At 38.8% G+C, this 24,564-nt stretch overlaps 1 protein-coding gene across 1 annotated transcript in view; it reads right to left on the bottom strand.

Annotated features, from left to right (window-relative positions):
* LOC142348034 (uncharacterized) overlaps window positions 1-24,564 on the bottom strand; it is a 108,985-nt gene that overhangs the window by 66,217 nt on the left and 18,204 nt on the right. The window lies entirely within an intron of this gene.

Raw genomic sequence — 24,564 nt, 5'->3', positions numbered from 1 at the left:
ACATGTGTACAAGTTTAGTATTGCAATCTTCAGGGCTGTCCACGTGGAAGAACATGGGTGTTGTTGAGTGGTGATCAATGACAACAAGTGAAAACCCACATTGCTCGTGTTTTTCATTAATTTTGGTGTATGAGTTGTTCCAGCAGGTTGTGCATCCTGCTACTGGACACAAGAAGGACTCGCAGTCAAAGTATATGACTAATAGAAGAAACCAAGCAGCTGTAAACTTTTTGAATTTAAATAATTTTTTTGCCGGCGTTGGTAATCGAACAACAACCGGCGCAATTTTGCATCAGCTCTTCATATGCTTGGTAAGATTTGCAGTGGCTTCTTCACACAACCAGAAACAATTCAGGCAAACATTAACCGCAGAGCGGAACTTGGTATTTCGGAAGTGGAAGTGAAAGACTACTTTAGGCATGTTGGTAATTAATTCATAATGGTCAGCTAGCTTCGTTTACAAGCAATAGATTCATTGTAAATATTGAGACAAACTTTGACAATTTGAGTGGAAAAAGTCTCTATAATCAAAACTAAAACAATTTATTCGAGCTCAAAAATTTTTTCGAATTGTTTGATGTCCTTTCGCCCCATGGGCATATCGAAGTGTCTAGTTGGTTGATGAAGGTTGGTTTGCTTGTAAGTTTGGGGTGTAGTTTTTTTCTGTATTGTAGCTTCTCCCTGTTCAATCTAAGCTAATATTGTTATGCATTTGATAGGCAGCAATATATCAGTAAAGGCATTAATTTCCGTCCTCAAGGTTACAAAAATTAAGCAAACCGCGGCAATTGCGTAACTTTGAAGTTGAAGCAATGTAAGACGATCTGGCTATAGGTCGGAAGCGACAAAGTTCACAAATACTTTGATGACTTTCTCAAGCACCCAACTACAACCATTAGAAGCAAAAGTCGTTAGCACTATCAACATCTTCTCGACCATATTCCAGAAGGTCTAACTGCTAAGTCTTTGACTATAAACGGGTGTCATGAGCGAATTTGCATAAATTTTATTGAGCTCGTCTTCTTGATCTTCTTTTTGACTCGGTTTATGGCCTCGAAGATGAGCTTTAAACTTTTTTTTATCCCTGTCAGAGTTTTTGTTCTATAAGCAAACCAATTGGTGATTTATTTCAAAATACGAACTCAGCAAGGTCTGTGTTGGTTTGGGTTGTTGATGGCGGCAGATGATATCTCTGAAGGGCACCATTAAAAGCAGTTTCAAGCGGCTGTTTGAGTTGGTTGGAATTGTTCGCCAAAGACAGGTGAAGAGTGAAATGAACTCAAATGCTGAGCAAATTGTTTGGTGTTATTAAAGCCCATTTAGCAAAATCGACAACAATTGGTAAATTTTTGATGACAACTCTCATGTGTTGTTCCAGATCGGAACATTCTCTACAGGTGGATGTACAAATGCAACAAGAAAAGAATGGTGAACCTACTTTGTCGGGGTGGTAGCGATGCGTGCGCATGGCGAGATTGATTTCCCCTGTTAGCGTAAATCGCTGAACAGTAAGTGCATTTAAAAACCACAATTGAAAAAATGAAGGTTCAAAAGCTAGCAGAGATATTGAAAACTTTAGATAACATGTGACTCAACTTCAAATGACAACTTTCCTTCTATTTCACACGAGGCTCTATTAAAAAGCTCGTAAACCGCTGAATTTTTGAATTCGATTGCATAAAAGGAGCGCAGATTTACTATGTGAAAGTTTATCCCACTTTAGTCAACTACTATGAACATATCAATTTGCGTTGAACTAAAAACAGCGGTTGACTATATGTTTCCCATTGAACAACATTGACTTGTTTGATTCTTTCGAATTTTTTGCAAACTATACAAAAAGACTCTTTTAAAACATGGGTAATTCTTTTTAGTCATTAGGTATACGTGATTTTACAAAGCATATCAATTGCAGTTTTTCGGTTTGTTCAAAGAACTTTTAGGTCACATTAAAATGAACGTTTATGATTTTTTATTAACATTTTAATAAAATATTTTAATCGTTATTCTCATTTTGATAGCTAACAATCTCATATGGCACTAAGAAAGATAAAACAACTAGGTTTCAACTATTCAGATGTAATTTTACACTTCCGTAGGCTACATAAAGCGGAAATTTTGATTTGATTTGCTCAGAAATGTAGAAAATTATTCAAAAAATGTCACTTTTTTGTCCACTTTGCGCATTTAAGGTACAAGGGATGCTTAAAACGGTTATGATGCACAGTCTTATGATTGTGACATCGTTTGATTAACTCAAAATTCCACAAAAATAAATGAAAATTTCAATTCTTATCGCTAAAGGTTGCAAAAAAGGTGACTTTTACAATTTTTTTACTGCATATGACGATGGGTACTTCTGACGATCTTGAATCTTATTAAAATAAATGCTTCCGTGACACAAAAAAGTAGTACCCGACAAAAAAATCCCTCGTCTTTATCAGGAAACAAGTTAGGTTTTCTGTCGATTATGATCAATCAATGTCAACACATGACAGCTAGTGACAAGCCCCCTATTGCAAACATCTTTCGGACACCGCTTTTATGAGATGATTGTTTCAGCAAGCTCCAAAAAATACGTTTTTTAGTATAAATTTGGTGTACCATCATTAATTCGGGTACAACAATTGCTCATTAATGCCAGATGTTAATGAGGCGTTAATGTCCAGATGTTTTGAAAATCGATGAAGCCGTCGCTTTTTGACCCGGACCCTTATGATCAAAAGTGACATGTATAACTGATTACAAATCAATCGAAAAAATTGCTAAATTACTGTTTTTTTCATTAATTGCTAATTAGAGTAATCAGGCGCTAATTAGCCAATAATAAATAGGTAATTATCTCCTGAACGATTAGTTATAATTTGAAGAGCTTTATGAGCTCTTTTTATTGAAATGTCCGAGCATTTTAAACCAGTAGTCAGTTTCATCTCAATTATCAGTTGAAGCCGACTTTTTTGGGGTCAAAGGTCACCATGAAAAGCACATAAAAATTTTTTTTGTTTTTTTTTAAACTTTTAGACAAAACGTGGTTAATTTTTTATTTACAGTGATAGCCAAGAAAAATGACTTAGTGGTCACGTACAGGTTTTGTGTTTTTGTTTCGTAGGAAAAATTTTGTTAGGCAGTAAAAAGAGAAAAAATCTCATTGTTTATGAAAAGATTCATTCTTTTTTCACTTTTGGGCTGGAAAACGGTTGTTTGACTAATTTAACTAACAAATGAAGGCATACTCAACAGGACCGCTGTATAATACCAGCATACCAAGAACAATTTGTTCAAAGAGACTTTTCTTTAAAAAAGATTTTATGCAATACTTTTCCGTGTGAAGCTTTTACCTTAAACTATTTTTACATTTTAAAAGCTTTCTCAACAACTTTCTCTCATCCAATCAGAAGTCTGAAAATATCTATTTCGGATACTTTTTCTCAAGTTTTCTAACTAAACAATTTTGTTTACGGGACACAAGAAAACATGTTTGAACATGTCCATTTTTGTAAAACTTTGATTTTGAATTCTACTAGCTTTGAAAAAAGATTAATAGAAGAGTGTCAATTAGCGAGTTATCCACGAAAACAAGTCACACAACACACCAAGGAAACATAATTCAATATTAAATAAGTTGAATAGTCAGAGGTACAAGAAAGGTCCATTAGAGATTCTTCTTGTCGAAGTTTTTTTGGCGCTGCTCTTAATACTGGCGTTTCTAAGCTATTGGGTGTCTTGAAATCGGTTGAATTGGCTGCTGATGGGGAGGGGGAAGTCTGCAAGTATTAATCAAATAAATTTTTGTCATCAAAAACTGACTAGTACTCGCTAAATTGACAGAGACCTTGTTCTTCTTCTGAAAATCCTCAAAGAATGATGGGCTTGGTGTTTGAGTAACAGTTGGTCTTGGATCAACAGCAGGAGTTGCTTCAACAATAACCTGTTATAGTGGTGTCGGTGGCTAACTGTCCGTTGAGTATAATTATGATTTGACACCCAACATATCGCTCAAATTTTCCTGGGCTTGATATATGGCGAGTTGATTCTCGAATAACGGCACGCGGTCGCAGTCATATCTGTACTAGATACGTCTCATTTCTTCGAGTAAAGTATCTCCAGTTGAAAACATTTGTGGTATAGTTTTTGGTGGTACGAGTCCTCCAGATTGGTACTGCATTCAACTGGCTCCGTGTTTCTGTTAGGGCAGCAATAACGTTCAAAGACCTGGCAGACTCAGAAAGAATTTTCATTGACATCGTTTTGAAGTTTATTTTCAAGTTCATTTCAGTGGTTAACTGTTAAGTAAGTGCAAAAGAAAGAAGAGAATACAAATACATAAATTTCTGCAACATGTGGGATAATCAAAGCAAGGTTCGCCTTATCTAAGAGTAAACATATGATTAAGGTATAGACTTTAATACAAAGTCAAACCTTATGGAATAACATCTCTCTCTACACTTTGTATATTGCATATGGCTTTTATTAGGCGCACTGGGGTTCTTTAACAGAGGAATGTGGGGGCACATTTGTTTTGTAAAACAGCATTGATTTGTATAAAAAATGTGTGTGGTCTCTGCTATCTGGGAGTCACAACTGTTCTAAATTAACTTGTATGTAAAACACAGTGGTACCTACACTATCAAAAATTGCTTGTCTCCCAAAAAAAAATGTGGGTTTGCAATGATTATAAATAAAACACATGTGCTTCTTAGACTGTTATTTTTGTTTTCATGCACAAGATCGTAGTTTAACAAAACTAATGTGTTGCAGAAGTAATGTTTTGATTAACTATTATCAAAGATCACATACCTATAAAAGTCTAAAACTAACAGTCTAATGTACGCCGTGGGGCTTAATTGAAATGTATTTCCCAATCACTTGGTTTAATTAAAAGCATGACGACAGTGGTTTGATCCCAACTAGCCGCATCTCTCAACTTCGTAGTTAATTACATAAAGTTGACTGAAAGTGATAAAAGCAAGTTGCCTTTTTGCCGTTTAATTCCTCAAAAGACACTGTTCGGAGTTTGCTATTTTGACATTTTCCAAAAATAAAAGTGTTTGGTCAAGTTGAGTTTGAACAGAGAGTATCTCTGACTCTAGAAGAGTTCGGAAATTTAATCAAAAAAGCAGAAAAATTACACGAAGCTGCAACGCAAGACTCCCCAAGAAAATAACCCCCCGCAAAGAAGTAAAAATGTGATCAGGGTATCAACGATGGTGGAAGCAATGTTTGAGTGCTCTCCCAACTATTTCAAGCAATTTCAAAAACAGTTAAAGTTTTTAATTGTTGACAAAAAGCCAAACCTAACAGCTTTGAATAACTATGATGTGTGTCCTCACTTTGAATGCAATCGAAGCTGAGATCCTAAACCCAATCCAAAGTTTTGCAGTTCCCTGTCTCTTCACCACCTTCAGGCTCATATCTTTACCTTCAAGAAGCCTAAGTCTGCAGGTTAAGGGAGATGATTTTTCAACATTACAGCTTGCCGTTGACTCTAATAACAAATCTGGAGTGAAAATGGATACTGCAAACGTACGCAAGCGGCTTCCTCCATTGGAAACATTAGCAACAATATTATCAAAATCTACAGCGGTCACCAGCGGAATCTGATCTACAATGGCAAAAACAACATCAATTTTACCACAGAACACAATTCAAAATTTTTTCTAAAACTCAACTTGACCAGTTGAGTAGTCAAACGTTGAAAAATGTAGAATAAATTTTGAGCGGTCCTCATTTTGGTGCTTTTTTTCAGATTATGAATATATTGATGAGTGGTTTTGGAAAACTAAACATTCATTCTGATTTAATTTTTGTTCGTCTTATATATTGAGAAAAAAATCAAGTTATTTCACATAATTAGTTTTGTTGGAGCATCATGTGAAAAGCAAAGCGAATCGATTGCGAGTCATTAAAATTTAGAGTTTTCGAATGAAAAAATTATAAATGAGCAATAAAAATAGAAAGGAGTCCACATAATTCTTGGAGTTGGTTTTGACTTCGAGTCGGTTGGTTTTCAAGTAATTGGTGAAACTGTACTTTACTTTTTGCAAGTCGTTGACAAATAATGCCGCAAGAAGACAAAGATTGTCCAAGAAGATCATCGAACAGAATTTTTTTGTACATATGAGGAGCCAGTGCATGCCAGGACTTTCAGATTTTGATGCGTTTACTATTAGAAAACAGTTTGATTTCACTTTTCTCATTACAAAAATTGTCTGCTGCAAATACGCCTCGAAATTTCTGCTTTATTTTTCGGTATCTCTAAACTAAATTATTAGCGTGAAGACTTTTTCCGTGCTCATTTTCAATATAGGCTAAATCTGATACTGTAATAAAGCATTGGCGTTTGTTATCAGTTGTAGATATTGGTCTATCAGCCATTGGTAATCCGTTGCTATAAATAGGTATCAGTTCAACGTCAAATCTTAAACATGGAATGGATATTGCATGTTATTACGCAAAAAATTTCCGGTTGTATTGAGACAAATTGCTGATATTCGGATTGGCTCTCGTGCAAAAAAATTTTCTTGTTTCCAACTATGGAGACCAGTTGAAGCCAAAAACGTTTTTGTCAAGGTTTTAAAAAAGGGTTAAGTAGCAGTGCGTGCTAGTTAGTAAGCATGATTCTTTCAATGGCGGACACAACTCCCCTATTTACTGTTGTCTTGCAAACGTACAAATAAGTTTCAGCAATTTTCACCTTGTAGTGTTTAGTGTTATCATCCGGAAAGATAACAAAATCATCAATAGGACTTCTGAGTGCAATACAAAGTGTTACAACATTGAGCAGATATTTATCGCATGTGAAAAAGTCTACCACTACATTACCATAAAACGTGATTTCAGCTAACCCTTTGACAGAGTTACTCTTTTAGCAATTTGCAATGCTTTGATCTCTGATTGATCTTCATCGTAAGAATAGCCTCGGCATGCTAACCTAGTGTTCTTTGCGTCTTTGTTATGTGAGAACTCAGTTTCTATGAAACTCTTGTGTGCATAATTTTCATTTGTTGTGGAGATTTTCAAATCGTCCGCTGACACTTGAAAGTCAGAGAAAATTGAGTGCAACGGATTTCTTGAAAAAAAAAATGAGCGTCGGTTCTAGTCGTGTCAGCAGCAGCTTCCCCGTCATATTTGAAATCAGCTCCCGAAGACTGAACAACTTTATATTTCATTTCCAGATAATTAGTTTGTAGATCAGTAAAGTTGTTACGGTCACCAGTTACCTCGAACTCTAACACGGATCCGTCAGGACTATACAGAGATCGCAGTTTTTGACAAAAACTTCCGTCTAAAGTCACCAAGAGGGCAATTTTTTCAACAACATCCCAATATCTATGGGTTGCCTCATTTAGTAACAGGTTCGGAGAGAAGAAATCAAATCGACTACTTTTTGTAACTTTATGTTTTCAATTGATCAAATTCTGTTGCGTTATTGTATTTCTAGGTGACTTTTTGAGCGCCTCCTAATTGTTTTTCTACGATGGCGAAGTCTTAATCTTCCTGTTTGGTTTTTAACAGTGTTGTCGATTGTAATTTTTGAGCCCTTGTTTGGGTAATTATTTACAGCTGACAACGTCTAACAACACTGAAAAACTTTGCTTGAGTGTTTTTTTCCAATAAATTTTGCAGTTGGAAAAATGAAAAGCCGAAATATGAGTAAAGCGACCATCCCAATTCCAGCAGGTAATGCTCCAATACCACTGCTTCTTTGCCTGTAGTGGCCAGAGAAATGTGGTAAGGATGTTGCTTGGTTAGCATAATAAGAGTACATGCTAGTTGGAAAATTTTTTGACCTGAAGGGGCAAAATGACTTAACCGGTTCCTGGAAAGGGAACCAGTTCTCCCGTTTCTGTGCAAAGCTCAATCGATTTTGATTGTATAGTGATTGTTAGGAGTTTTTTGTATTCTAAAATTGAGAAAAAACATTCGATGACTTGGATTAAGCTCGCAGACACAACTACTTCTCAGACGTTGTTTTGAATCAATGACTCGAAGCTAAAACGCATTTGTAGCACCAGCCTACAGCTACTCAATGATAATCGTATATGTGAAATTAAACGCGATTGTGATTGATTGATAAGGTTTGACTATCAGCCAATGGTAATCCGTTGAGAAAAATAAGTATCTGTTCCATGTCAAATTTTTGAAAATGAATTGAATCTTGCATGTAGTTACACTAAAAAGCTTTGTTTGTATTGAGACAAGTTTTCGGAGTGGCCTTGGTGCAAAAAATTGTCTTGTTGTTAAATATGGAGACCAGTTAAAGCCATAACGTTTTTGTCAAGGTTTTGAAGTAGGGTTAAGTAGCATTGCTAGTTTGTAAGCATGATTCTTTCAATGGCCGACACGCCCTCCTTATTTACTGTCGTCTTGCAAACGTACAAATAGGTTTCAACAATTTTCACCTTGTAGTGTTTAGTGTTATCATCCGAAACGATAACAAAATCATCAATAGGACTTCTGAATGCAATGCAAAGTGTTACAACACTGAGCAGATGTTTGTCGCATGTGAAAAAGTCTACCGTTACCTTACCATAAAACGTGAATTCAGCTAACCCTTTGACAATGTCTATTCTTCTCGCAATTTGCAATGCTTTGATCTCTGAGTGATCTTCATCGTAAGAATAGCCTTGGTATGCTAACCTAGTGTTCTTTGCTTCTTTGTTAAGTGAGAACTCAGTTTCTATGAACCTCTTGTGTGCATAATTTCCATTTGTTTTGGAGATTTTCAAACCGTCCGCTGACACTTTACAGTCCAAGAAAATTGAGTGCAACAAATTTCTTGAAAAAAATGAGCGTCGGTTCTGGTCGTGTCAGCAACAGCTGCCCCGACATATTTGAGATCAGCTCCCGAAGACTGAACGACTTTATATTTCATTTCCAGATAAATAGTTTGTAGATCAGTAAAGTTGTTACGGTCACCAGTTACCTCGAACTCTAACATGCGTGTTGCGGCTGCTCAAGAATCTCAGCGGAACCGATATATCACAGCCTGGTTCTCGAATTTTACGCCGGCCTGGTTCTTCACTGGGTTCGATTGACTAACGATCTCGCAGAAATAATTAGTCGCTCGGGCGTATTTAAAGGACTGTAACATTAATTTTGTTGATTGAAGTTAAGAAAATCCTAAGTGATATTCTATGTTCAATATCATGCTGAAGTTTGTAAGGCTTCAGCCAGTAGCTAGTATTGTTGCAAACTTCTCGTCAGGTAAACTCAACTAACTTAAAACTCGCAGGATCTTAAGATCTAGCAAAACTTAGCAAAAATGACTAAAGTTGTTAAGAATCAAATTTTAGTCTATCTGAGAGCCAACTGCTCTTTGTAACAGTTTCTAATGGTTCTAAATACAATCAAGTTTCATTAATCAAACAATTAGGTTAAAGTAAATAATCAAATACTTATTATTTATAACATCATCGCTACTTGTTTCTGATTGGTTAATCAAGAAAATGATTTAGGTTGTTGTTTACATAGTAAATGTCAAATTACTGCAATATTTACTTTTGTTGACATAAGCACGGATGGTTATTACGTGGCTCTAAATGCCTCGAATCTACGGTATTTCACCTTGAATGATCATCTAGAGAATCATAAAATAAACAACTTAAGAAATTTAACAATAAATAACAAAATATCGAAAAATGCCAATTTTGCACCATATAAGTGCTAATAGCCACACTTGTGGGTCTGATGCAATAACGTTCGTTGGCTCCATGAGTAGCTTAGAGGTAACCCTAACCGTCTGCCATAACCTCGGGTTGCTCGGGTTTTGCCTTCCCAAAATCGGGGGGGTGTACAGATTATCGGTCCCAACTTGTAAAATTTTTCAGTTTTGACCATTTTTGAGATTTGACAAATTATAGGTTTTTTCAGTTTCAAAAGTTTTTTCTTGCTGTCTAATGGCTTTTGTAGCTCATTTCAAGTTGCGCCATCATCGCCGGCCTTGTTTTCGATCTCGGAAACACCATCGTAGAATACTAGCGCTAACTTCACGACTGGCCGTTTTAGCTCTCCATGTGCCATTTTGACTCTCGCTGATCTCACAACACCGTCGTTGCCAGTAAAGATCTCAATGATTCGTCCAAGTTTGTATTCACAGCTTTTCACAGAGTCATCTACTAGCCAAACTAACTCGCCTTCTTTCAGGTTTCGCACAAGTTCTTTTGACAACTTCGATCTCTGGTTCCATTTTGGAAGATATTCGCGAGTCCATCTTTTCCAGATCATGTCGGCACATGCTTTAGCCGTTTTGAAAGAGTTTTTCAGGTTGTGGTAGCGTTCACCGGATGGCATGAATGGTGCACTCGCGTTCTCTCGTCCTAGCAGGAAATGATTTGGTGTGAGCGCCGTCAAATCTTCAGGGTCGTCGCTTACTGCTGTCAGGGGTCTTGCGGTGAGAGTCTGCTCTACAAGACACATTGTTGTGCTGAGTACCTCGTCGGTGAGGCTTCGGTTGTCCAAGATTGCAATCATGACCTTCTTGCAACTTTGAAACAGTCTTTCCCAGATTCCACCAAAGTGAGGAGCTCCTTGAGGATTGAATTTCCAAACAATCTTTTTCTGTGCTAAGTCACTCTCAATCTTTGCTTTGTCCCACTCGTTCATGAATGATTTCAGCTCATTGGCTGCTCCAACAAAATTTGTTCCGTTGTCACTGATGATGGTACTTGGGTAGCCACGTCTTGCAATGAATCTTGTCACTGCAGCTAGACATGACTCGGTGTCCAATGACTGTACGACTTCGATGTGTTTTGCTCTGGTTGTCAGGCAAGTGAAATGGCAGCACCATCTCTTCAAGGTACGTCGTAGGAACTTAACTTCGAAGGGTCCAAAGTAGTCGACTCCGATATGGGTGAATGGGAACACATGTTCAACAAGTCGTTCTCGGGGTAAATCCGCCATCGGTGGGTGAATTGGGTTGGCGTTCCTGTTTCTGCATTTGATGAATACGCCTCGAAATTTCTGCTTTATTTTTCGGTATCTCTAAACTAAATTATTAGCGTGAAGACTTTTTCCGTGCTCATTTTCAATATAGGCTAAATCTGATACTGTATCGAAGCATTGGCGTTTGTTATCAGTTGTAGATATTGGTCTATCAGCCATTGGTAATCCGTTGCTATAAATAGGTATCAGTTCAACGTCAAATCTTAAACATGGAATGGATATTGCATGTTATTACGCAAAAAATTTCCGGTTGTATTGAGACAAATTGCTGATATTCGGATTGGCTCTCGTGCAAAAATATTTTCTTGTTTCCAACTATGGAGACCAGTTGAAGCCAAAACGTTTTTGTCAAGGTTTTAAAAAAGGGTTAAGTAGCAGTGCGTGCTAGTTAGTAAGCATGATTCTTTCAATGGCGGACACGACTCCCCTATTTACTGTTGTCTTGCAAACGTACAAATAAGTTTCAGCAATTTTCACCTTGTAGTGTTTAGTGTTATCATCCGGAACGATAACAAAATCATCAATAGGACTTCTGAGTGCAATACAAAGTGTTACAACATTGAGCAGATATTTATTGCATGTGAAAAAGTCTACCACTACATTACCATAAAACGTGATTTCAGCTAACCCTTTGACAGAGTTACTCTTCTAGCAATTTGCAATGCTTTGATCTCTGATTGATCTTCATCGTAAGAATAGCCTCGGCATGCTAACCTAGTGTTCTCTGCGTCTTTGTTATGTGAGAACTCAGTTTCTATGAAACTCTTGTGTGCATAATTTTCATTTGTTGTGGAGATTTTCAAATCGTCCGCTGACACTTGAAAATCAGAGAAAATTGAGTGCAACAGATTTCTTGAAAAAAATGAGCGTCGGTTCTAGTCGTGTCAGCAGCAGCTTCCCCGTCATATTTGAGATCAGCTCCCGAAGACTGAACAACTTTATATTTCATTTCCAGATAAATAGTTTGTAGATCAGTAAAGTTGTTACGGTCACCAGTTACCTCGAACTCTAACACGGATCCGTCAGGACTATACAGAGATCGCAGTTTTTGACAAAAACTTCCGTCTAAAGTCACCAAGAGGGCAATTTTTTCAACAACATCCCAATATCTATGGGTTGCCTCATTTAGTAACAGGTTCGGTGAGAAGAAATCAAATCGACTACTTTTTGTAACTTTATGTTTTCAATTGATCAAATTCTGTTGCGTTATTGTATTTCTAGGTGACTTTTTGAGCGCCTCCTAATTGTTTTTCTACGATGGCGAAGTCTTGATCTTCCTATTTGGTTTTTAACAGTGTTGTCGATTGTAATTTTTGAGCCCTTGTTTGGGTAATTATTTACTGCTGACAACGTCTAACAACACTGAAAAACTTTGCCTTGAGTGTTTTTTTTCCAATAAATTTTGCAGTTGGAAAAATGAAAAGCCGAAATATGAGTAAAGCGACCATCCCAATTCCAGCAGGTAATGCTCCAATACCACTGCTTCTTTGCCTGTAGTGGCCAGAGGAATATGGTAAGGATGTTGCTTGGTTAGCATAATAAGAGTACATGCTAGTTGGAAAATTTTTTGACCTGAAGGGGCAAAATGACTTAACCGGTTCCTGGAAAGGGAACCAGTTCTCCCGTTTCTGTGCAAAGCTCAATCGATTTTGATTGTATAGTGATTGTTAGGAGTTTATTGTATTCTAAAATTGGGAAAAAACATTCGATGACTTGGATTAAGCTCGCAGACACAACTACTTCTCAGACGTTGTTTTTAATCAATGACTCGAAGCTAAAACGCTTTTGTAGCACCAGTCTACAGCTACTCAATGATAATCGTATATGTGAAATTAAACGCGATTGTGATTGATTGATAATGTTTGACTATCAGCCAACGGTAATCCGTTGAGAAAAATAAGTATCTGTTCCGAGTCAAATTTTTGGAAATGAATTGAATCTTGCATGTTGTTACACTAAAAAGCTTTGTTTGTATTGAGACAAGTTTTCGGAGTGGCCTTGGTGCAAAAAATTGTCTTGTTTTTAAATATGGAGACCAGTTAAAGCCATAACGTTTTTGTCAAGGTTTTGAAGTAGGGTTAAGTAGCATTGCTAGTTTGTAAGCATGATTCTTTCAATGACCGACACGCCCTCCTTATTTACTGTCGTCTTGCAAACGTACAAATAGGTTTCAACAATTTTCACCTTGTAGTGTTTAGTGTTATCATCCGAAACGATAACAAAATCATCAATAGGACTTCTGAATGCAATGCAAAGTGTTACAACACTGAGCAGATGTTTGTCGCATGTGAAAAAGTCTACCGTTACCTTTCCATAAAACGTGAATTCAGCTAACCCTTTGACAATGCTTATTCTTCTCGCAATTTGCAATGCTTTGATCTCTGATTGATCTTCATCGTAAGAATAGCCTTGGTATGCTAACCTAGTGTTCTTTGCTTCTTTGTTATGTGAGAACTCAGTTTCTATGAACCTCTTGTGTGCATAATTTCCATTTGTTTTGGAGATTTTCAAACCGTCCGCTGACACTTTACAGTCCAAGAAAATTGAGTGCAACAAATTTCTTGAAAAAAATGAGCGTCGGTTCTGGTCGTGTCAGCAACAGCTGCCCCGTCATATTTGAGATCAGCTCCCGAAGACTGAACGACTTTATATTTCATTTCCAGATAAATAGTTTGTAGATCAGTAAAGTTGTTACGGTCACCAGTTACCTCGAACTCTAACATGGGTGTTGCGGCTGCTCAAGAATCTCAGCGGAACCGATATATCACAGCCTGGTTCTCGAATTTTACGCCGGCCTGGTTCTTCACTGGGTTCGATTGACTAACGATCTCGCAGAAATAATTAGTCGCTCGGGCGTATTTAAAGGACTGTAACATTAATTTTGTTGATTGAAGTTAAGAAAATCCTAAGTGATATTCTATGTTCAATATCATGCTGAAGTTTGTAAGGCTTCAGCCAGTAGCTAGTATTGTTGCAAACTTCTCGTCAGGTAAACTCAACTAACTTAAAACTCGCAGGATCTTAAGATCTAGCAAAACTTAGCAAAAATGACTAAAGTTGTTAAGAATCAAATTTTAGTCTATCTGAGAGCCAACTGCTCTTTGTAACAGTTTCTAATGGTTCTAAATACAATCAAGTTTCACTAATCAAACAATTAGGTTAAAGTAAATAATCAAATACTTATTATTTATAACATCATCGCTACTTGTTTCTGATCGGTTAATCAAGAAAATGATTTAGGTTGTTGTTTACATAGTAAATGTCAAATTACTGCAATATTTACTTTTGTTGACATAAGCACGGATGGTTATTACGTGGCTCTAAATGCCTCGAATCTACGGTATTTCACCTCCAATGATCATCTAGAGAATCATAAAATAAACAACTTAAGAAATTTAACAATAAATAACAAAATATCGAAAAATGCCAATTTTGCACCATATAAGTGCTAATAGCCACACTTGTGGGTCTGATGCAATAACGTTCGTTGGCTCCATGAGTAGCTTAGAGATAACCCTAACCGTCTGCCATAACCTCGGGTTGCTCGGGTTTTGCCTTCCCAAAATCGGGGGGGTGTACAGATTATCGGTCCCAACTTGTAAAATTTTTCAGTTTTGACCATTTTTGAGATTTGACAAATTATAGGTTTTTTCAGTTTCAAAAGTTTTTTCTTGCTGTCTAATGGCTTTTGTAGCTCATTTCAAGTTGCGCCATCATCGCCGGCCTTGTTTTCGATCTCGGAAACACCATCGTAGAATACTAGCGCTAACTTCACGACTGGCCGTTTTAGCTCTCCATGTGCCATTTTGACTCTCGCTGATCTCACAACACCGTCGTTGCCAGTAAAGATCTCAATGATTCGTCCAAGTTTGTATTCACAGCGTTTCACAGAGTCATCTACTAGCCAAACTAACTCGCCTTCTTTCAGGTTTCGCACAAGTTCTTTTGACCACTTCGAGTTTATTGTATTCTAAAATTGGGAAAAAACATTCGATGACTTGGATTAAGCTCGCAGACACAACTACTTCTCAGACGTTGTTTTTAATCAATGACTCGAAGCTAAAACGCTTTTGTAGCACCAGTCTACAGCTACTCAATGATAATCGTATATGTGAAATTAAACGCGATTGTGATTGATTGATAATGTTTGACTATCAGCCAACGGTAATCCGTTGAGAAAAATAAGTATCTGTTCCAAGTCAAATTTTTGGAAATGAATTGAATCTTGCATGTTGTTACACTAAAAAGCTTTGTTTGTATTGAGACAAGTTTTCGGAGTGGCCTTGGTGCAAAAAATTGTCTTGTTTTTAAATATGGAGACCAGTTAAAGCCATAACGTTTTTGTCAAGGTTTTGAAGTAGGGTTAAGTAGCATTGCTAGTTTGTAAGCATGATTCTTTCAATGACCGACACGCCCTCCTTATTTACTGTCGTCTTGCAAACGTACAAATAGGTTTCAACAATTTTCACCTTGTAGTGTTTAGTGTTATCATCCGAAACGATAACAAAATCATCAATAGGACTTCTGAATGCAATGCAAAGTGTTACAACACTGAGCAGATGTTTGTCGCATGTGAAAAAGTCTACCGTTACCTTACCATAAAACGTGAATTCAGCTAACCCTTTGACAATGTTTATTCTTCTCGCAATTTGCAATGCTTTGATCTCTGATTGATCTTCATCGTAAGAATAGCCTTGGTATGCTAACCTAGTGTTCTTTGCTTCTTTGTTATGTGAGAACTCAGTTTCTATGAACCTCTTGTGTGCATAATTTCCCTTTGTTTTGGAGATTTTCAAACCGTCCGCTGACACTTTACAGTCCAAGAAAATTGAGTGCAACAAATTTCTTGAAAAAAATGAGCGTCGGTTCTGGTCGTGTCAGCAACAGCTGCCCCGTCATATTTGAGATCAGCTCCCGAAGACTGAACGACTTTATATTTCATTTCCAGATAAATAGTTTGTAGATCAGTAAAGTTGTTACGGTCACCAGTTACCTCGAACTCTAACATGGGTGTTGCGGCTGCTCAGGAATCTCAGCGGAACCGATATATCACAGCCTGGTTCTCGAATTTTACGCCGGCCTGGTTCTTCACTGGGTTCGATTGACTAACGATCTCGCAGAAATAATTAGTCGCTCGGGCGTATTTAAAGGACTGTAACATTAATTTTGTTGATTGAAGTTAAGAAAATCCTAAGTGATATTCTATGTTCAATATCATGCTGAAGTTTGTAAGGCTTCAGCCAGTAGCTAGTATTGTTGCAAATTTCTCGTCAGGTAAACTCAACTAACTTAAAACTCGCAGGATCTTAAGATCTAGCAAAACTTAGCAAAAATGACTAAAGTTGTTAAGAATCAAATTTTAGCCTATCTGAGAGCCAACTGCTCTTTGTAACAGTTTCTAATGGTTCTAAATACAATCAAGTTTCATTAATCAAACAATTAGGTTAAAGTAAATAATCAAATACTTATTATTTATAACATCATCGCTACTTGTTTCTGATTGGTTAATCAAGAAAATGATTTAGGTTGTTGTTTACATAGTAAATGTCAAATTACTGCAATATTTACTTTTGTTGACATAAGCACGGATGGTTATTACGTGGCTCTAAATGCCTCGAATCTACGGTATTTCACCTTGAATGATCATCTAGAGAATCATAAAATAAACAACTTAAGAAATTTAACAATAAATAACAAAATATCGAAAAATGCCAATTTTGCACCATATAAGTGCTAATAGCCACACTTGTGGGTCTGATGCAATAACGTTCGTTGGCTCCATGAGTAGCTTAGAGGTAACCCTAACCGTCTGCCATAACCTCGGGTTGCTCGGGTTTTGCCTTCCCAAAATCGGGGGGGTGTACAGATTATCGGTCCCAACTTGTAAAATTTTTCAGTTTTGACCATTTTTGAGATTTGACAAATTATAGGTTTTTTCAGTTTCAAAAGTTTTTTCTTGCTGTCTAATGGCTTTTGTAGCTCATTTCAAGTTGCGCCATCATCGCCGGCCTTGTTTTCGATCTCGGAAACACCATCGTAGAATACTAGCGCTAACTTCACGACTGGCCGTTTTAGCTCTCCATGTGCCATTTTGACTCTCGCTGATCTCACAACACCGTCGTTGCCAGTAAAGATCTCAATTATTCGTCCAAGTTTGTATTCACAGCGTTTCACAGAGTCATCTACTAGCCAAACTAACTCGCCTTCTTTCAGGTTTCGCACAAGTTCTTTTGACCACTTCGATCTCTGGTTCCATTTTGGAAGATATTCGCGAGTCCATCTTTTCCAGATCATGTCGGCACATGCTTTAGCCGTTTTGAAAGAGTTTTCAGGTTGTGGTAGCGTTTACCGGATGGCATGAATGGTGCACTCGCGTTCTCTCGTCCTAGCAGGAAATGATTTGGTGTGAGCGCCGTCAAATCTTCAGGGTCGTCGCTTACTGCTGTCAGGGGTCTTGCGGTGAGAGTCTTCTCTACAAGACACATTGTTGTGCTGAGTACCTCGTCGGTGAGGCTTCGGTTGTCCAAGATTGCAATCATGACCTTCTTGCAACATTGAAACAGTCTTTCCCAGATTCCACAAAGTGAGGAGCTCTTGAGGATTGAATTTCCGAACAATCTTTTTCTGTGCTAAGTCACTCTCAATCTTTGCTTTGTCCCACTCGTTCATGAATGATTTCAGCTCATTGGCTGCTCCAACAAAATTTGTTCCGTTGTCACTGATGATGGTACTTGGGTAGCCACGTCTTGCAATGAATCTTGTCACTGCAGCCAGACATGACTCGGTGTCCAATGACTGTACGACTTCGATGTGTTTTGCTCTGGTTGTCAGGCAAGTGAAATGGCAGCACCATCTCTTCAAGGTACGTCGTAGTAACTTAACTTCGAAGGGTCCGAAGTAGTCGACTCCGATATGGGTGAATGGGAACACATGTTCAACAAGTCGTTCTCGGGGTAAATCCGCCATCGGTGGGTGAATTGGGTTGGCGTTCCTGTTTCTGCATTTGATGCATCTCGACTTGATTTTCCTTAAAGCATTTCTCAGCCCGATGATCCAGTATTCTTGTTGAAGCATGTTTCTCACGTACTCAGTGCCTTCATGTAGGTTGTCTCGATGCGCTTTCTCCAACAGAAGTTGTACAACTGGATGTTTTGCTGTTAACAATATTGGATGTTTTGCGTTGTAATCAAGGTTTGAATGCTTCAGTCGGCCTTTCACTCTTACTGTTCTATCTTCCTCTATGTGTGACAATTTGGCAACGTTTAAAGTTTTGGAGATTTCTTTGCTGTTTGCTATAGACTTCGAAACATTCGGGAAGCTTTCATTTTGAACAAATCGAAACAGTATTTGCTCTGCTTGATGAATTTCGTCTGCTTTGAGGGTACCCTTCTGCTTTGTCTTGAACCACATGCAGTAGGCAATGAAGTTTTTTATTCGGTTGAAGGTACTGTGTCGTCTCCAGTCAAATAGTTGTTCTAGTTTTGTTTATGTTGCTACAGTACTCGTAACTTGATCGGGTTCGAGTTCATTCTCTTGGCACCACGGCTTTGACCAATTTTCTTCATCTGCCTGGAGCCATGCTGACCCGTTTAGCCATACGGACTCCTTGAGGCCTTCGATGAACATTCCTCGGGTTCCGATGTCGGCAGGTTTTTCGACACCTTTGACGTGTCTCCATTGATCCATCGATGAGTTTTATAGTATTTCCGCTGCTCTGTTCGCAACGAACACTTGTTGTTTCTTGTGCGCTGCTGGTAGAAGTTTGTCATTTAGGGCTACACCTTGATACTTTGCTGCTGCGGTGCACACTCTTCTGACTTTTTTGGGTTTGTGCGGGTTTATGACGGGATGATGTGGTAAATACCAATGCAGTTTGTCTCTGGTTTCATTCAGTTCAGCTTGATCTGCTTTCCGAACGTATCCAGCGTTACCATCTGTGTCGATGGTTTCTTGGTAGCGCTTCTTTAGTGTTTCGTCTTTCTGCAGGCGTTGTTCTAGAGACTTGAGTTGCCCCATTGCAGAGTAGAAGTTGTACGGTAACTTCACTTCGTCCTCTCGCCACAGAAGTCCTACTTCATATCTTTCACCGTTGAATCGCGTTGTTTGCTCCAACATCTTGATTGCTCGTTGCTCCTCCTTTTGAATGTCCGGTGATATCACAGTTTGAAGCGTAGGACTCGATATCCCACCACTTGCTCAACTGGTTTGCTAGTTTATCATCTGCAATTGATGTTGCTGTTGTGGCAAGAGTTGCTGCCTGCTTCGCTGGTAGTGGACTACTTAAGGTCCACCTAATCTTTGATTTCACTGCCCATGGTGCAGCTTTGTCATCTGACTTCTTGAATTCAAAAGGGTGGTGAATGTCGTAACAATTTTGACCAAGAATCACTTGAACATCGTTTAGATTATAGCTCTGATTTGTCAAGTTCCTCAGATGTGGGTAACGATTTTTCAATTCTTGCAGCTCCACAATCTGGTCAACCAATTTCAGTTTTTCGTGTACGTAGAATTGCACTGTTGTCAATGGTCGAGACTTCTCATGCGCTGAAACAGCTATGGGCACTTTTTTCGTCTTGACATCTTGTGAGCCATGGATCCCTGCTACTGATATGGACGCTTTTTGGCCTTGAAGGTGAAGTTTTGACACCACTGATTTGTCCACAAATGAGATTGAGGATCCCGAATCCCACATTGCTAGTACATTTAGGCTTAAGTCTCTGTTTGTCAGCTTGATTCGTACCACTGGGAGTCCTCCTTGGGTGATGTTAGTTGCTACGGCAGTTGTAGCATCTGAGACATTCTTTGTAGTTTCCTTCTTCAGTAAGTCGCTGTGCAAAAGTCTGTTGTGTCGCCTTCCACAGCTGGGTACACTGCATATCCAGCTTTTGCAGTCCTTCGAAATGTGACCTGGTTTCAAACAATTGAAAAGCAGTCGGAGCTTCTGGACATGCTCTCGTCGTTCATTTACTTTCATTGATTTGAATTTTTCACATATCCAAATGAGTTGTTGTCCGTCTTTGAAGGGAATTTCGAAACTCTTGGGTTTTCTCGACTCTTCAGCGTTTGAAGCAAAGGTACTCGTCTTCGGTTTATCACGGCTTTGAAATTTGTTTCTGTCAAACGACGAGCTTGTCTGTGCTAACAAGTTCTCATGAATTGCAGCTTTGGAGGCAAGCCACTCTTTGAAAACATTCCGGTTGCCTCTCAGTAGTTGACGATCTTGCATATACTGCAACCACTGTTCTCTCAGTTGCGGAGAAAGTTTTCTTGTTGAACTTAGCCCTCCTTCTGATTCTAGGTCGGATGTATATCCAAGTTGAGTCAAAGTGTTTACTACATTTGTTACCACATTTGCGAATTTGACGGTGCTCGTAGAATCGTCATACCGAACTGGAGGATGAGTATGTATTTTCTTGAATTGAGCGCTGACTATGAAATCTGATCTGCCATACTTCTCACAGAGTATATCCCAAGCACGATAGTATGGTTGTGAGCTGAATCCCATTCCCGATATTGCTGCTTTTGCTTGACCCGTGAGGCTGATCTTCAGGAAATGCATCTTTTCCGTATCGCTGATTGGTTTTTGATGCACAACAACATCGAAAAGACCTGACCACTCTAGCCACTCCAGTGGGTCTCCTGAAAACTCAGTCAGTTTTAGTTTTGCCAAGCCACTGGCACCACTGCTTGGTACTGGTTGGTAAATGACCTGGGGAGTGGTGTGATTCATTGTGCTGCTGTTTCTGCTCTCGGAAGACCTGTTTCGAAAGTTGTTAATTGGACTCTGACTCCTGTTTCTAGTTTGAAGTGCTGACGTTCCCTGCTGCTGAAACGTCGTTCTTCTTAACGGCGGTGCTGGTGGGTCCGTAACTCTAATTGGTTTAAGGACTTCTCGTTTCTTGAGAATGCTTGGATCTGTCAGTTGCGTTGAGAAAAGTCTTTCACTCGGTTGGAACAGTGGGGTAGTTTTCGAGTAGGTGCTGAAACGTTTGTCAGCTCTGTCCTTGGTGACATTCGCTGGAGGGTCGATAACAACATTTGGAGATATTGGCCGTCTATGGACAGACTGTTGAGCTACTGATTCTGCCCACCCTGCTGTTCTTTCGTGATTTCGTTTTGATCCAACACTTTCTATCTCATCTGCCACTGATCCAGATGCTCTTGAGCTTCCTTTGGTCAGCTCAAGTTCCATACGTCTTTCTTCTTCTTCTTCCTCTACTTTCTTTCTTTTCTTTTCAAGTGCTCACTCATGCTGTCGAAGATGCAGTTGATCTTCTTGTTGTTGCATCTTTAGACGTAACTCTTGTTGTTGTTGTTGTTGTTGTTGTTGTTGTTGTTGTTGTTGTTGTTGTTGTTGCTGTTGTAAACATAACTCTTCTTGCTGGCGACGAAGTTCTATTTCTTCACGCTCCTGCTCTCACTCCAACTGGCGCTCTTGCAGTTGTTGCTCTGTTTCTGTCTTTGCTCTTAGGTTTTCGAGCTCCAATTCTTCGATCTGTCGCCTTCTCGATGATCGCGAGTTGGGGAAACTGGGTTGTTTTCTGCTTCCATGTGCAGCAGAATGCTTGGAAGAGACCTCAGCTTTCTCCTCAGCATTTTTAATTGCTCCATTTCCTGTATCAATCACAGTTTCATCGTTTGGGTCTTTGTCACCAGCCGATGTAGCTGTCACTAACGATGTTTGGTTTCCACAATCCTTGCTGAGCTTGTAATGTTTGATCAAGTCTTTATAGTGACTCCTAACATTACTGAAATTCGCAAACCCATGGGGACAATTTTCTGTCTTCAATATTCAAAGAGCTTCTGCGTAAATTTCATCAAGCTTTTCTAAAAACCGTTCCGCCTGATCACACAGTATCTGTTTTTCGGAGTCGCATAAATTTTTTGATTTCAATTTCTTTTCGAGTTCTAACAATTTGTTCTCAATTGGAACAGAATCTTCCAATAATTTGTACCATCGCAATGCATTTTTCCGGTAGTCTACGACTACTGCGCGAAAATCTTCAATGTCTCGGAGATCTGGTACTTTGTCAACTACCCATCGCAAAACTTTACTCTTTTCTTCTAACATACGCTTGGTGCCATTGTCAAAGCTTTCTAAATACTTTGGTTTTATTAGTAACCTTTGCTGTTGTCGGTTGTCTTCCAAGTTGTCGTACGTCTCGAAGAAACATCGATAAGCACCTTCGGCCGTCATTGTTTTGTTTTGTGTCAGGTAGCCTTCTAGCTCGTTGAGGTGTCTGGAGAAGGACTTGAGTAGGTCAGCTTGCTCTTTCTCTAACGTCTTGAGTTGACCACTCGACTTCCAATCAGCTGTCTTTCAGTGTCTGTTGGGACTTCTGCTGGCCATCGTTGCTGGTTGTGTTTTGGTCCACCAGGTTGAATCGAAGATTCGTTGCTGTTCGTGTAACTGCTGTTGTTGTTGTCCGGGTCGGCGGACCAAATGTTGCGGCTGCTCAAGAATCTCAGCAGAACCCATATATCACAGCCTGGTTCTCGAATTTTACGCCGGCTTGGTTCTTGACTGGGTTCGATTGACTAACGATCTCGCAGAAATAATTAGTCGCTCGGACGTATTTAAAGGACTGTAACTTTAATTTTGCTGATTGGAGTTAAGAAAATCCTAAGTGATAATCTATGTTCAATCTCGTGCTGAAGTTTGTAAGGCTTCAGCCAGTAGCTAGTATTGTTGCAAACTCCTCGTCAAGTAAGCTCAACTAACTTAAAACTCGCAAGATCTTAAGATCTAGCAAAACTTAGCAAAAAAGACTAAAGTTGTTAAGAATCAAATTTTAGTCTATCTGAGAGCCAACTGCTCTTTGTAACAGTTTCTAATGGTTCTAAATACAATCAAGTTTCACTAATCAAACAATTAGGTTAAAGTAAATAATCAAATACTTATTATTTATAACATCATCGCTACTTGTTTCTGATTGGTTAATCAAGAAAATGATTTAGGTAGTTGTTTACATAGTAAATGTCAAATTACTGCAATATTTACTTTTGTTGACATAAGCACGGTTGGTTATTACGTGGCTCTAAATGCCTCGAATCTACGGTATTTCACCTTGAATGATCATCTAGAGAATCAGAAAATAAACAACTTAAGAAATTTAACAATAAATAACAAAATATCGAAAAACGCCAATTTTGCACCATATAAGTGCTAATAGCCACACTTGTGGGTCTGATGCAATAACGTTCGTTGGCTCCATGAGTAGCTTAGAGGTAACCCTAACCGTCTGCCATAACCTCGGGTTGCTCGGGTTTTGCCTTCCCAAAATCGGGGGGGGCGGTGTACAGATTTTCGGTCCCAACTTGTAAAATTTTTCAGTTTTGACCATTTTTGAGATTTGACAAATTATAAGTTTTTTCAGTTTCAAAAGTTATTTCTTGCTGTATGATGGCTTTCGTAGCTCATTTGAAGTGGCGCCATCATCGCCGGCCTTGTTTTCGATCTCGGAAACACCATCGTAGAATACTAGCGCTAACTTCACGACTGGCCGGTTTAGCTCTCCATGTGCCATTTTGACTCTCGCTGATCTCACAACACCGTCTTTGCCAGTGAAGATCTCAATGATTCGTCCAAGTTTGTATTCACAGCGTTTCACAGAGTCATTTACTAGCCAAATTAACTCGCCTTCTTTCAGGTTTCGCACATGTTCTTTTGACCACTTCGATCTCTGGTTCCATTTTGGAAGATATTCGCGAGTCCATCTTTTCCAGATCATGTCGGCATATGCTTGAGCCGTTTTGAAAGATTTTTTCAGGCTGTGGTAGCGTTCACTGGATGGTATGAATGGTGCACTCGCGTTCTCTCGTCCTAGCAAGAAATGATTTGGTGTGAGCGCCGTCAAATCTTCAGGGTCGTCGCTTACTGCTGTCAGGGGTCTTGCGTTGAGAGTCTGCTCTACAAGACACATCAATAAAGTTGTTACGGTCACCAGTTACCTCGAACTCTAACATGGGTCCGTCAGGACTATACAGAGATCGCAGTTTTGACAAAAACTTCCGTCTAAAGTCACCAAGAGGGCAATTTTTTCAACAACATCCCAATATCTATGGGTTGCCTCATTTAGTAACAGGTTCGGAGAGAAGAAATCAAACCGACTACTTTTTGTAACTTTATGTTTTCTATTGATCAAATTCTGTTGCATTATTGTATTTCTAGGTGACTTTTTGAGCGCCTCCTAATTGTTTTTCTTCGTTGGCGAAGTCTTGATCTTCCTGTTTGATTTTTAACAGTGACAGTGTTGTCTTTTGTGTTTTTGAGCTCATGTTTGGGTAATTATTTACTGCTGACAGCGTCTAACAACACTGGAACCTTTTGCCTTGATTTTTCTTTTCCAATAAACTTTGCAGTTGGAAAAATGAAACGCCGAGCCAGGAGTAAAGCGATCAGCCCAATTCCGGCAGCTAATGCTCCAATACCACTGCCTCTTTGCCTGTAGTCGCCGGCAAAATGTGGTAAAGATGTTGCTTGGTTAGAATAATAAGAGTCCATGCTAGTTGGAACTAAAGGGGCAAAATGACTTAACCGGTTCCTGAAAAGGGAACCATTTCTCCCGTTCCTGTTCTAAGATTGTATAGTATTTTGATTGTATAGTAATTGATAGGAGT

The sequence above is a fragment of the Convolutriloba macropyga genome, chromosome 10 (assembly GCF_964194025.1).
Source record: "Convolutriloba macropyga chromosome 10, txConMacr16.3, whole genome shotgun sequence".
Lineage (NCBI taxonomy): Eukaryota > Metazoa > Xenacoelomorpha > Acoela > Convolutidae > Convolutriloba > Convolutriloba macropyga.
This window is presented reverse-complemented; position numbering and strand designations above follow the sequence as displayed.